This window comes from Suncus etruscus, chromosome 8, assembly GCF_024139225.1.
Source record: "Suncus etruscus isolate mSunEtr1 chromosome 8, mSunEtr1.pri.cur, whole genome shotgun sequence".
NCBI classification, from domain to species: domain Eukaryota; kingdom Metazoa; phylum Chordata; class Mammalia; order Eulipotyphla; family Soricidae; genus Suncus; species Suncus etruscus.
Window position 1 is genome coordinate 100,776,705 of NC_064855.1, and position 13,903 is coordinate 100,790,607.

The window sequence follows — 13,903 nt, forward strand, 5'->3', positions numbered from 1 at the left end:
ACCTGCCTATAAGCAACTATATCCAAAAACATTAAAAAACTAAAGAAAAAAATTATTTTTAGTCATCCAACTTTTAAAAATGAAACCCCCTAAAAATAGTTCAAACATACCAATAGCAAATACAGAAACAGAAAGTATAAACTAAGTTTCACTAAAAATGAAATTTTATGACCAGATGACCTCATTACTGAATTCTATTCTAACTTTAATTTACCCTTTGTGTATTTGCCAAACCTATTCTGCATGATATTAGTCTTCCAGATACAAATCTTCTGTTATACTTTATTTTCTTGGCCTTTCATATGCAAAACATATTTAGCTGTATATTGCATCAATGAAATAATTATTTGTTTTATCCTTTCAATCAATATCTTTGGTCTATATATTCAGTTCCTTAAGTTGTATTTTTACAGTTAATTTAGAGTAATTATTTTAGTATATTTCCATGCTAATGGGGATATCGTCAAAAGGACGCCTCATTCATTTTTGCTTAGAATGTTTAGGCTCTATGAAAAACACCATAGAGCCTTCTCAAAAATATTAAAAATCAAAATCCATATAATCCAGCTATTTCACTTCTTCACATCAATCACAAGTATCACCATATCTCTTAAAGATATTTGGACCTCTGTGCTTATCGTGGCACTATTTGTAATGGATATGGATTTGGAAACAATCCATGTGTTAAATAACAGATGTGTATAGCAACTATTGTGTATCACAATAAATTATTATTCAGCTTTAAGAATTGACATAAAATCTGTCACTTTGCAGCTGCATGCAGAAAACCAAAGGGTTTTGCTGAATGAAGTAGTCAAAGGGAGAGGGAAAATATAAAATGATAACTCTTATATGTGCAATAAAATGAGATATTGCAAGGGAGTTAAAAATTCATAATGGAAAGAATCTCTGATAGTAGTACACATAGTTGCCAAATGAGGGTGTCTGGTTGGGAGAGGTCCTGGATTCCTGATAACATTGGTGGAGTGATATTGGTAATTTTGGTTGTGGTCCTTGATTATTGTACATCTAATCACTGCTATTCAAACGTTGAGCTTCTTATATTATTTATGTATTTTATTATATATCTTATATTGAGTGCAATATTTAATCAAGTACTTATTATTTTGAAACTTTTTTCTTTATTTAAACATCTTGATTATATATATGATTGTGATTAGGTTTGAGTCATGTAAAGAACACCCCCTTCACCAGTGCAACATTCCCACCACCAATGTCCCAAATCTCCCTCCATCCCACCCCACCCCCACCTGTACTCCAGACAGGCTTTCCAATTCCCTCATTTATTCACATGATTATGCTAGTTCTCTGTTTAGTTATTTCTGTAACTGCACTCACCACTCTTTGTGGTGAGCTGGAAGTTCCATTCCTCCTCTCATTGTCTCTAAGGATTGTTGCAAAAATGACTTTAATTTTTCTTAAAACCCATAGATGTGTGAGACTATTCTGCGTCTCCCTCTCCTCTGACTTATTTCACTCAGCATGATAGATTCCATGTACATCTATGTATAGGAAAATTTCATGACTTCATCTCTCCTGACGGCTGCATAATATTCCATTGTGTATATGTACCACAGTTTCTTTAGCCATTCGTCTGTTGAAGAGCATCTTGGTTGTTTCCAGAGCCTGACTATTGTGAATAGTGCTGCAATAAATATAGGTGTGAAGAAGGGGTTTTTGTATTGTGTTCTTGTGTTCTTAGGGTATATACCTTGGAGTGGAATAGCTGGGTTGAATGGGAGTTCAATTTCCAGATTTTAGAGGAATCTCCATATCGCTTTCCATAGAGGCTGGACTAGACGGCATTTCCACCAGCAGTGGATAAGAATTCCTTTCTTTCCACATCCCCACCAGCACTGATTGTTCCCATTCTTTGTGATGTGCGCCAATGTCTGTGGTGTGAGGTGGTATATTATCGTTATTTCAATTTGCATCTCCCTGATGATTAGTGATGAGGAGCATTTTTTTCACGTACCTTTTGGCCATTTGTATTTCTTTTTTTATCAAAACGTCTGTATGTTCACCTCTCTCCCCATTTTTGATGGAATTAGATGATTTTTTCTTGTAAAGTTCTGTCAGTGCCCTGTATATTTTGGATATTAGCCCCTTATTTGATGGGTGTTGGGTGAATAGTTTATCCCACTCAGTAGGTGACTCTTCTATCCTTGGCACTATTTTTTTTTTGAGGTGCAGAAGCTTCTCAGTTTAATGTATTCCCATCTGTTGATCTCTGCTTCCACTTGTTTGGAAAGTGCAGTATCCTTCTTGAAGATGCCTTTGGTCTCAATGTCATAGAGTGTTTTTACCAACGTGTTGTTCTATATACCTTATGGTATCAGGTCTGATATCAAGGTTTTAAAACATTTGGATTTTACCTTCGTACATGATGTTAACTGGGGGTCTATGTTCGCTTTTTTGCAAGTGGCTAACCAGTTCTGACAGCACCACTTGTTGAAGAGGTTTTCCCTGTTCCACTTAGGATTTCTTGCTCCTTTGTTAAAAATTAGGTAATTGTATATCTAGGGGACAATGTCTGAGAACTCAAGCCTATTCCATTGATCTGAGGGTCTGTCTTTATTCCAATACAATGCTGTTTTAATAACTATTGCTTTGTAGTACAGTTTAAAGTTGGGGAAAGTAATGCCTCCCATTTTCCTTTTCCCTAGTAGTGCTTTAGATATTCGAGGGTGTTTATTGTTCCAGATGAACTTCGTAAGTGTTTGATCCACTTCTTTGAAGAATGTCATGGGTATTTTTAAGGGGATCACATTAAGTCAGTATAATGCTTTGTGGAGTATTGCCATTTTAGTGATGTTAGTTCTGCCAATCCATGAGCAGGGTATGTGTTTCCATTTCCGTGTGTCCTCTCATTTCTTGGAGCAGGGCTTTATAGTTTTCTTTGTATAGGTCCTTCACGTCTTTGGTCAAGTTGACTCCAAGTTATTTGATTTTGTGTGGCACTATTGTGAATGGGATTGCCTTCATGACTTCCTTCTCTTCCCTATTATTATTGGTGTATAAAAAGGCCATTGATTTCTGTATGTTAATTTTGTAGACTGCCACTTTCCTATATGAGTCTATTGTTTCTAAAAGCTTTTTGGTAGAGTCTTTAGGGTTTCCTAAGTAGAGTACCATGTTGTCTGCAAACAATAGGAGCTTGACTTCTTCCTTTCCTATCTGAATTCCCTTGATATCTTTTACTTGCCTGATCACTATAGCAAGAACTTTCAGTACTATGGTGAAGAGGAGTGGTGAAAGCGGACCACCTTGTCTTGTACCAGAATTTAGAGGAAAGGCTTTTCAGTTTTTCTCCATTGAGGATAATATTTGCCATTAGCTTGTGGTAGATGGCTTCAACTAGATTGAGAAAAGTTCCTTCCATTCCCATCTTGCTCAGAGTTTTGATCAAGAATAAGAGTTGTACCTTATCAAATGCTCTCTCTGCATCTATTGATATGATCATGTGATTTTTATTTTTCTTGTTGTTGATGTTGTGCATGATGTTATTAGATTTACAGATGTTAAACCACCTTGCATTCCTGGGATGAAATCTAATTGGTCGTAGTGTATGATCATCTTGATGATGCATTGGATCCTATTTGCCAGGATTTTGTTGAAGATCGTTGCATCAGCATTTATCAGGAATATTGGTCTGTAATTTTATTTTTTTGGCAGCGTCTCTGTCTGGTTTTGGTTTCAAGGTGATGTTGGCTTCATAAAAGCTGTTTAGGAGTGTTCCCCATTTTTTCAGTTTCATGGAAGAGCCTGGCTAGGATTGGTAGTAGCTCCTCTTGAAAGATTTGAAAAAATTCATTAGGAAATCCATCTGGGCCTGGGCTTTTATTTTTGGGCAGATGTTTGATTACAGTTTCAATTTCCTCAGTAGTGTTGGGGGTGTTTAGATATGCTACATCCTCCTTACTTAAATGTGGAAGGTTATAAGTGTCCAAGAATTTATCCATTTTTCTAGGTTCTCATGTTTAGTAACATAAGTTTCTCAAAGTAGTCTCTGATTACCCTTTGTATCTCTGCAATATCTCTCGTGATCTCACCCTTTTCATTTCTAATATGAGTTATCAGATTTCTCTCTCTCTTTCTTTGTGAGTTTTGATAATGGTCTATCAACCTTGTTTATTTTTTCAAAGAAACAACTTCTGCTTTTGTTGATCTTTTGGATTGTTTTTTGATTTTCGACTTCATTGAGTTCTACTTTCAGCTTTGTTATTTCCTTCTCTCTCCTTATTTTTGGTTCCTTTTGTTGGTCATTTTCTAATTTTTTGAGCTGCATCATTAAGTTATCAGGTATGCCCCTTCTTCCTTCCTGATGTGTGCTTGTAGAGCTATAAATTTCCCTCTCAGGACCACTTTTGCTATGTCCCATAGATTCTGGCAGTTTGTGTCTTCATTATCATTTTTTTCCAGGAAAGTTTTGATTTCCTTTTTGATTTCATGTCGGACCCACTGGTTGTTCAGTAGCAGGATGTTTTTTGGGTCACACCCGGCAGTGCTCAGGGGTTACTCCTGGCTCCATGCTCAGAAATTGCTCCTGGCAGGCACGGGGGACCATATGGGACGCCGGGATTTGAACCGATGACCTTCTGCATGAAAGGCAAACGCCTTACCTCCATGCTATCTCTCCGGCCCCTGGTAGCAGGATGTTTAATTTCCAATTGTTAAAGATTTTTTTGTGCCTTTGCAGTTCACATCTAATTTCAGAGCCTTGTGGTCAGCAAATTTAGCCTGCAAGATTTCTGTCCTCTTGTTTTTATGGAGGTATGTTTTATTTGTCAGCATTTAGTCTCTCCTGGAGAATGACCCATGTACATTGGAGAAGAATGTGTATCCAGGCTTTGTGGGATGGAGTGTCCTATATATATATATACTAGTCCTCTTTCTTCCATTATTCTTTTTCAGTGCTAGTATGTTTTTTTTAGTTTTCAGTCTGGTTGACCTATCAATTGTTGATAGGGCCGTGTTGAGGTCTCCCACAATTATTGTGTTATTATTGATTTCTTCTATCAAATTTGTCAGTAATTTTAGTAGATAATTTGCTGGTCTCTCATTCGGTGAATATATGTTTAATAGTCTGATTTCTTCCTGTTGCACATATCCCTTGATTAGTACAAAGTGTCTATCTTTGTCCCTTACCACTTTTCTGAGTATAAAGTTGGTGTCATCAGATATTAATATGGCCACCCCAGCTTTTTTGAGGGTGAGTTTGCTTGGATGATTTTCCTCCAGCCTTTGATTTTGAGTCTATGTTTGTTCTGACTATTCAGATGTGTTTCTTGTAGGCAGCAGAAGACTGGATTCATCTTTTTTTTACCCATTTTGCCATTCTATGTCTTTTAATTGCTGAAATTAGTCCATTGACATTGAGGGAGATGATTGTCATAGAATTTAATGTCATCTTTGTAGATAAGTTTGCTGTGTTTGTTGGTCTCTCTTGTCTTAGAGTAGACCTGTCAGTTTTTCCTTTAAGGCTGGTTTATCATCTGTGAAGTTTCTGAACTGTTGTTTTTCCATGAAGCTGTGTATTCTTCCTTCAAACCTGAACGTGAGTTGGGCTGGGTGCATTATTCTCGGTGAGGTATTCATTTCATTCAGTGTTGTCACAATATCCCACTACTGTATTCTGGCCTTGAGAGTTTCTTGTGACATGTCTGCTGTAAGTCTTAGGGATGCTCTTTTGAGTGTAATTTCCCTTTTTGATCTTGCTGCTTTCAGTATTCTATCTCTGTGGGATTTGTCATTGTAATGAGGATGTGTCTTGGGGTGTTTTTCTTTGGGTCTTTTTTTAGCTGGTACCCTTTGAGCATGCAGGAGTTGATTGCATGTAGAGTTTAACTCTGGGAGTATCTCTTTGATGATGTCTTTGACAATTGATTCTTCCTGGAGATCTACTACCTGGGTCTCTGGGACTCCAACTATTCTGATGTTGTTTCTGTTGTGTTTATCAAAGACTTCTATATTCATCTGTTCGCACTCCTTGAGTACTTTTTCCATTGCTTCTTCATTTGTCTTAAGGATGTTTTCCAATTTCTTCTGTTGTGTTGAGTTTTTCTGCATCACATCTTCCAGAACTCTGATTCTCTCCTCAGCTGTTGATACACTGCTGGCGAGGCCATCCATTGAGGTTTTCAGTTGAGGTACTGTGTTTTTCAGATTTTTATTTCAGTTTGGAGTTTTCTGATTTCTGTCTTTGTGTTCTGTTCAGATCTATGCTTTCTTTGAATTCTTCAAACATCTTCCATATTGCTATTTTAAGTTCCTTATTCGAGAAGTTAAACAAGTGGTTGGAATTTATTAGGTCATCCGAGCTTTTGTCTTTGTTCTCTGTGCATGGTGTTTGCCTGCGAGTTTTCCCCATTGTCACGCGTGTAGTGTGGTTTTTCCTGCATGTTGCGGTGGGGTTTATTGGTTCGAAAGAGTGTGCTGCCATGAAGCAAAGTGGCCATGTTCTTCTGCTGCCTCTTTTTGACAGTTTTTTGGGGGTGCACTCCCTAGGCCTCTGAGGAGATCTTTAGGGATTTAGAAACACAGGCAGGCAGGTGCAGGAGAAGTTTCCCTTGAAGTACTCAGAGTAAACAAAGGCAGAGCAGGGCCTGGCATTGGTTTTCTATGGAGCCTCTAGCAATTCTTAGACCAGCAGGCGGTGTACATTGAATCAAATTTAGTTGTACAATAGTCTATGAGCACACTTAACGTACTTTCTCTTTATCCAAGTCTATTATTATTTGTGTTTGTTTTGCTGCAACATCTGGCTGTGCTCATATAATACTCCTGACTCTGCATTAAAGGACTACTCCTAGGAGACTCATGAAATTATATGGGGTTCCAGAGATCAAATGAAGTAAGCCGTGTGCAAGAGAAGAGTCCTACTGACTGGACTATCCACTGGCACACAGTTCTCTTTTTATATTATTTTTAAAGTCTTAGCCGTAGATATTAGTTTATTATTTTTTCTCTCTTGCACTCACTTTCTTATCTCTCTATCCTCTCATTCCACACACACACACACACACACACACACACACACACACACACACACACACACATAAGCACATATTATTTGGTCCCGACTTCCTTTCCACATGTATATTTTGTGACACATGGCATGTTATAACTTTTTATATTAGCAATTCTTGATAAGTATTGTCTTAAAGTTGTATTGTTTGTGGTCCAAGAGTTCTATAATTAAATCCACATCCTATTGTTTATTTTAAGAATATTAAAGAAAAATATTTTTATGTTTTATATTAGTGTTTTGTCTCAATCAAATATTGCAAGCTACAAAAAATTTTATGTGATACAACTTTATATAATAAATTTGTGTTAGATTGTTAAGGCTACAAAAGTATATCTAAGTCCTCAATAGCTATTGTCAACAAAGAAATGCTTATATTTATATGATAGGGAAATAGAACTCTATAAAACAAGGTAGAATAAGCACATCCAATAATTTCTTCAAATTTACATAATTTGTTAAATTAGTTTATTAGAGTCATGAAAATGAAATACAATATCACTTTATTACTTTATAAATGTTTTATATGCCTGAAATTGCTCAGATTTTTTTTTTTTTGGGTTTTTGGGCCACACCCATTTGACGCTCAGGGGTTACTCCTGGCTATGTGCTCAGAAATCGCCCCTCGCTTGGGGGTACCATATGGGACGCCGGGGGATCGAACAGCGGTCCTTCCTTGGCTAGCGCTTGCAAGGAAGACACCTTACCTCCAGCGCCACCTACCCGGCCCCTGCTCAAATTTTTTTTTTAAAATACATTTGTGAATGGAGAAAAATTGGTCCCTTTTAAAATGTATCATAGTAAAGTTTATCCCTGGCTTCAAGGGCAGGTAATTTTAATTAGAATTATTTTGATTAAATATTTCACTAGTATACCAGTTTAATTAATTAATTAGTGTTTATTTCTGTGTGTGTGTTAATAGAACCATGATGGAAACATTCCTTACTCTTTTCTATTTAATGTTTATTTAGGTCAAATAAGTTATTTATTTCTTTTCTATTTAATGTTTATTTAGGTCAAATAAGTTATTTAAGCAACTCAGACGATAGTTGATCTTAATGTCATCAGAGTCAGTAGTTGCTATTTAAATAAAAATGAGAATCATTGTGAACTTTGAAAATCAACAATATAAAGCTGATTGACTAAAAAAATAACCTTCATTTATTGAAAGAATTCAAATATTAGAGAAAAAAATGCACTTACTAAAAATAATTGATTATATGTTTTTATCATCAATAAAATATTCATGGTGTGAAACATTCATAATGCTAGTATATTTGATATAGGATTCTTGAGATTATAACAATTAAATTTTATTATAAAAATTAGTACTCAAACAATAAAACAGATATACATACCTCTGAACTTTCAGAAAATATCCTATTACTTATATATTTCTTTTTTAAAATTATATTTTTGTTATTTTATTTTATTTTTATGTTTCTTTTTTAGAATTATATTTTTGTTATTTTAAGCAATTTAAATTACAGGCAGTTCACCAGATTTTATTTCCATATGAACCCATCTGAACCCGTGTCCCATATAAACCCAGAGCCAGCCAGGAGTGATTCCTAAAAACGAAACAGGTGTATAACTAGAGCACCACCAGGTGTGACCCCCAAAATAAAAACAAATGAATTTATTCCAGAATTAATGAATCCAGAAAACTATTTTAATTTTAATTTTTTTATAAGAAAGTTATTCTCAGAGCCAGAGGGACAGCACAGCAGGTAAGGCATTTGTCTTGTATGTGGTCAGCCTGGATTCGATCCCTAGAGTCCCACATGGTTCCCCAAAGCCAGATGTCTTCTGCCAGGTGTACCTCTCCCCCCACACACACATACACGAAAGAAAAGAAAGCTGTTCTATAATTTTTCATTTTAACTCCACTGATTTTTTAACTCTCTACTTTAAGTTTTTTGAATTAAATAAGACTTTAAATTCCAGAGCTGGGTCCAGAGCAATAGCAGATTGTAGGGCCTTGCACCTGGCTAACCTGGGTTTGAAACACAGCATCTTATATGTTCCTCCAAGTAGACCAGGTGTGAATTCTCAGTGCAGTCCAGGAAAAACCCCTGAGCATCTCTGGATGTGACTCCCAAACAGAGAAAACATAAACAAATAAATATCAGAGCTTATAGCAGATGCGTCTTTACTAAATCATTGTTTTATTCCGTTTCAATCTCACCAAAAGATCATTTGGCTTACATGTGTGAAATAATGGGCTAAATTCCTTGATCCACACAAAGTAATAATATACAACAAATAAATATTTTGTGCAGTGTGCACAGTATACACCAAATCTAACATAATTTATGATTTTTTTTTTTTTGGTTTTTGGGCCACACCCAGCGGTGCTCAGGGGTTACTCCTGGCTGTCTGCTCAGAAATAGCTCCTGGCAGGCACGGGGGACCATATGGGACACCGGGATTTGAACCAACCACCTTTGGTCCTGGATCGGCTGCTTGCAAGGCAAACACCGCTGTGCTATCTCTCCGGGCCCGTTATGATTTTTTAAAAATCAGGGAAATTGGAAGTTGATGAATATTTGCTGAGTTTTTAAAAATATTAATAAAACTATTATATATTATGAAATACATCAAGATTGTATTGTGAAATCTTCCATCAGAGATTAGGAGCAAGGCAATAATTTGCTTTAGTACACTTTTTTTTTTTTTTTTTTTTTTTTTGGTTTTTGGGCACACCCGTTTGATGCTCAGGGGTTACTCCTGGCTATGTGCTCAGAAATCGCCCCTGGCTTGGGGGGACCATATGGGACGCCGGGGGATCGAACCGCGGTCCGTTCCTTGGCTAGCACTTGCAAGGCAGACACCTTACCTCTAGCGCCACCTTCCCGGCCCCTGCTTTAGTACTCTTAGTTTTTAACACCACGCTAAAATTTTTCCTAGTTCAGAATACAATGAAATGCTAAACATATCCACAAATTGTTCTTATTGTTTATCTATTATATTTTGCATTTATTGAAATATGAAATTACCAATAACAATGGTCTATCTGAAATTTTGAATAATTATATTCAAATTTAAGAAGACATAAATAATATAGAAGTTATATGGTAGCAATGGACAATATAAATTGAAGTTACTCAGTACGATTAATATTTTGAACTTTCAAATTGAAATAGAGATCTCTCTAACAAATGATTCTGCCAGTTCTGTAGAATTGGTATATCTATATAGATACCAATATATCAACATGTAACTAACAATATACATAGGCTATATATACAGATATAAGATACCAAAAACCATGTCAAAGTTGAATTATACTGTAAAAATTGCATAATTCTCTTCATACAAATTAAGTAGATAAATTAATTGACAGCTATTTATAATCATAACTAGATAGACTCAATACTTTAAAATATTCACTTTCACAAACTTATTATAGTATAAGTTTAAAAAATATTCAATAAATTGTTGAGTGGATACTTATAAATCACTGCTAAAACTGGTAGAAAGAAGAGACTCACTAACCAACTGACTATTGAACAACAAAAATAAAAATGGAGAATAACAGTAGCATATGTCAAGACTTACTGTAAATATACAGGATTCTACATGATAAATATAAATTAAAAATAAACTACTCAACACAACAGAGTACACCTGCATAAATATTGCATAACTAATTCTTGGCTGAAGAATAAATGCTAATGGTTATGTGAAACGGAGGTATCGTTCATTGCTGGTATGAATGTAAGTGGGATAAACAATTTTCATGACAATCCTACTGTTTCTAGAAGGATAGAACATAATTTTAGCCTGAGAATAAGTTAGGTATGTTTCTTGGTATTTATAAAGGAGCAGAACATTTATAAATTTATAAATTTTGGATACTTGCATACAACAACTTTATTCTTTAATTGCTAAATCTTGGGATCATCCAAAGTTTTATACAGTATGTGAATTAAAGAACTTTGTTACAGCCATACAAAGACAATTATTCAGCTCTATAAATACATGAACTACTTAATCAGAAAAGGAAATTGTTAAAAAATTGCGTATATTTTTAATAAAAAGATGATCTTGAAAGGATTATGCACTGTATAATTCCAACTATGTCAAATGCTAAATCCCTAATAGAGAAATCGTCAGCAGTCTGATAATAAAAGGGGAATTACAGCAATGAATATTGTTTGAACAGAATATTACCAAGGAAAAACTAAATTCTTAATTTAAATCAGACAAGCTGAACTCCAGTACATACAAGAGTATTTTATCCTCAAATATTAGAATACAAAGACATTCTAAGTGTTCAGAAATTATTTTATTATTATCATTGATAAAAAAATATTCTGTGATACATGGCAAGTATCACTTAACTTATAAAAATTGAAATAAAATTAAACATCTTCCTGAATCATATGGAACAAAACTAGAAGTCAGAAGGGAATGACACATTTGAAAAATCATATGTTTGTAGAGAAAAATACAACATGTTGCTGAATGACTGTAGAGACAGTGAATAAGTCAGAGATGATATTTAAAAAAAATACTAAGAGGCTAGGGTGATACCAGAGCGAGGAGGGCACTTGCCTTGAATGCTACCAATTAGGACTGACGCAGGTTCGATCCCTGGCATATCATTTGGTCCCCAGAGCCAGTCATGAGGGTTTTTTGAGTGCAAAGCCAGGAGTTACCCCTGAGAGTTGCTAGGTGTGGCCCCAAAACAAAAACAAAAAGCAAGAACAGCAACAACAACAACAAAAAGTAAATTTGATGACTGAAAGAAATAGAACCCACTAAAAATGATAAAATACAGCAAAATCAATCACTGGGTGGGAGTTTATCATCATAAGCACATATCTCACGAAATAAGAAAAAGCACAAAATGTCTAAACATGTGGCTAAGGATACTAGAAAATGCAAAAAAAAAAAAAAAAAACAGAACAAAAAAAAAAACAACACCCCCCAAAAAAAGAAACCATTAACTTTGAAAGAAATTTGGTGTACAGCAGAAATTTGCAATATATGAGAATCTTAAAAGAGTTCTCACTGTGGTTACAATATTGTCACCAAAGAAGTAATATGTAGATCACTTTTTCTCTTTTTTGCACCTAGTTCTTGTCCAGAGTGATCATTTCCAGTTATCATTGTCGTAGTGGTCACTCCTCTGTGCTAACTGTCCTCCCATGCTATTTGTGGCAAGTTTCCTACCCCAGACTAGTCCTCCTGGTTTTCTTTTCTATTATCATGATGTTGAAATAAAGTAATTTAAAACAGTTGTCATTGATGTAGTTTTTACATGTTTACTCAGTGCCTCTCTGTGACTAAAAAATAATAAAGGTGACAACTTTCAACATTTTGAATGCTTCAATATTCTGATTGCTTACAAGTAAATATACTTTAAATTGGTTCTTGGGTGATAGTGTATAAGCATTATTTTATAAATGAGCATCATATGCATCAGCAGTATTCTAACCATATTTCTTTCATTTTAATACATATAAAACTTGGAAATTAATGGGCAACATAAATATGGAAAATATAAATTTGGATGTTTCCTGCTTACTTTAGAGAAAGCTCATAAATAACAAATTTGGAGATTTCTAATTTCAACAATTAAAGTATGACTAATATTCCTAATTCCTGAACTGCAATTGGCCATGCAACTAAATCTCTGCATGCATTATGGCCTTTTTCATAAGTGAGCTTTCAATAATATTAATTTCATTAGCATTAGTATAAGGAAGGAAGAAATTAAATCAAGCTTAGTTGTTAAATATATAAAATAACCTGACATACATAAAACAAATGTAAGCTATGAGAAGGTGATTAAAGTGATGAAAGAGATGATTATAGGAATTAATGAGCAGTTGAGTATTGATTTAAAAACATATATTTACAATTATACCTAAGACAACCCACCTATTCAGTACTGAGCATAATGTAATGCCTAAAGAAAATAGCATTTTAAGAGTCACATTTTTTCTGTATCTTGCAAAATTGAAATTTTTATGGCTATATCTCAGAGTGAAAGAAATGTTTGTCCACTTACTTATTTCAAGATTTCTTTAGTAACAGTTTTGTAGGACTTCCTTTATTTCAACATCTCGATAGGAGTAAAGGGGAAAAAAATAGGCTTCATAGTCATTTATGTTTTGGAAATACCACTGTCTTATAGAAAAAATATATTATTTTTTAAAATTTAGTTTAGGAAATATACTAGATATTCTCATGACTTTGTAACAGTACCATTCATGTTGAGCTCTGGAGACCCTAACGGGGGTGGCGAAAACGTGGCTCTCGAGCCACATGATGCTCTGGGCCAAAATGAATGTGGCTCTTTGCCTCTTATCATGATTTTGTATACTGTGGCTCTTTGTCAAGTTTGGATTTTGGTCTGCTGCTTCTGAGGAGGGGAGGGACCTCTGAGGAGAGATCTCCGAGCGCTAGTCCCGCCCGCAGGCTGCATCATCGAGTCTCACCTCCCTCGGAAACAACTGCACAGGCCCGGGAGCGGGGGACCCGTGTGTCCCATTTTGGGTCACATCTTGCCGTCAGTTCTTAGTGTGGAGGAAGCAGCACACCCTCACCAGCACTGCAGGATTTTTACCCTCACTCAAATGGCAAAGTGCAATATGTGTTTAATAGATTATTGTTAAAATTAGATGCCTTTGTGTGAGTGTTTGTCTGTTTTGGCAGGTCACTGCGTGGTGTGGCTCTTTGACTCTCACAGTTTAAAATTGTGGCTCTTTGTGTCGAACCCCTGCCCTAGAAAGTGTTGGGGATTGAAATGGGGTTGGCAAGACAAGCACTGTTTTGTCTCTCTGGCTCCTAGTTCTACTTATTTTCTTATATGCTTATGTTATATAAAAATAGTAGGAGTGA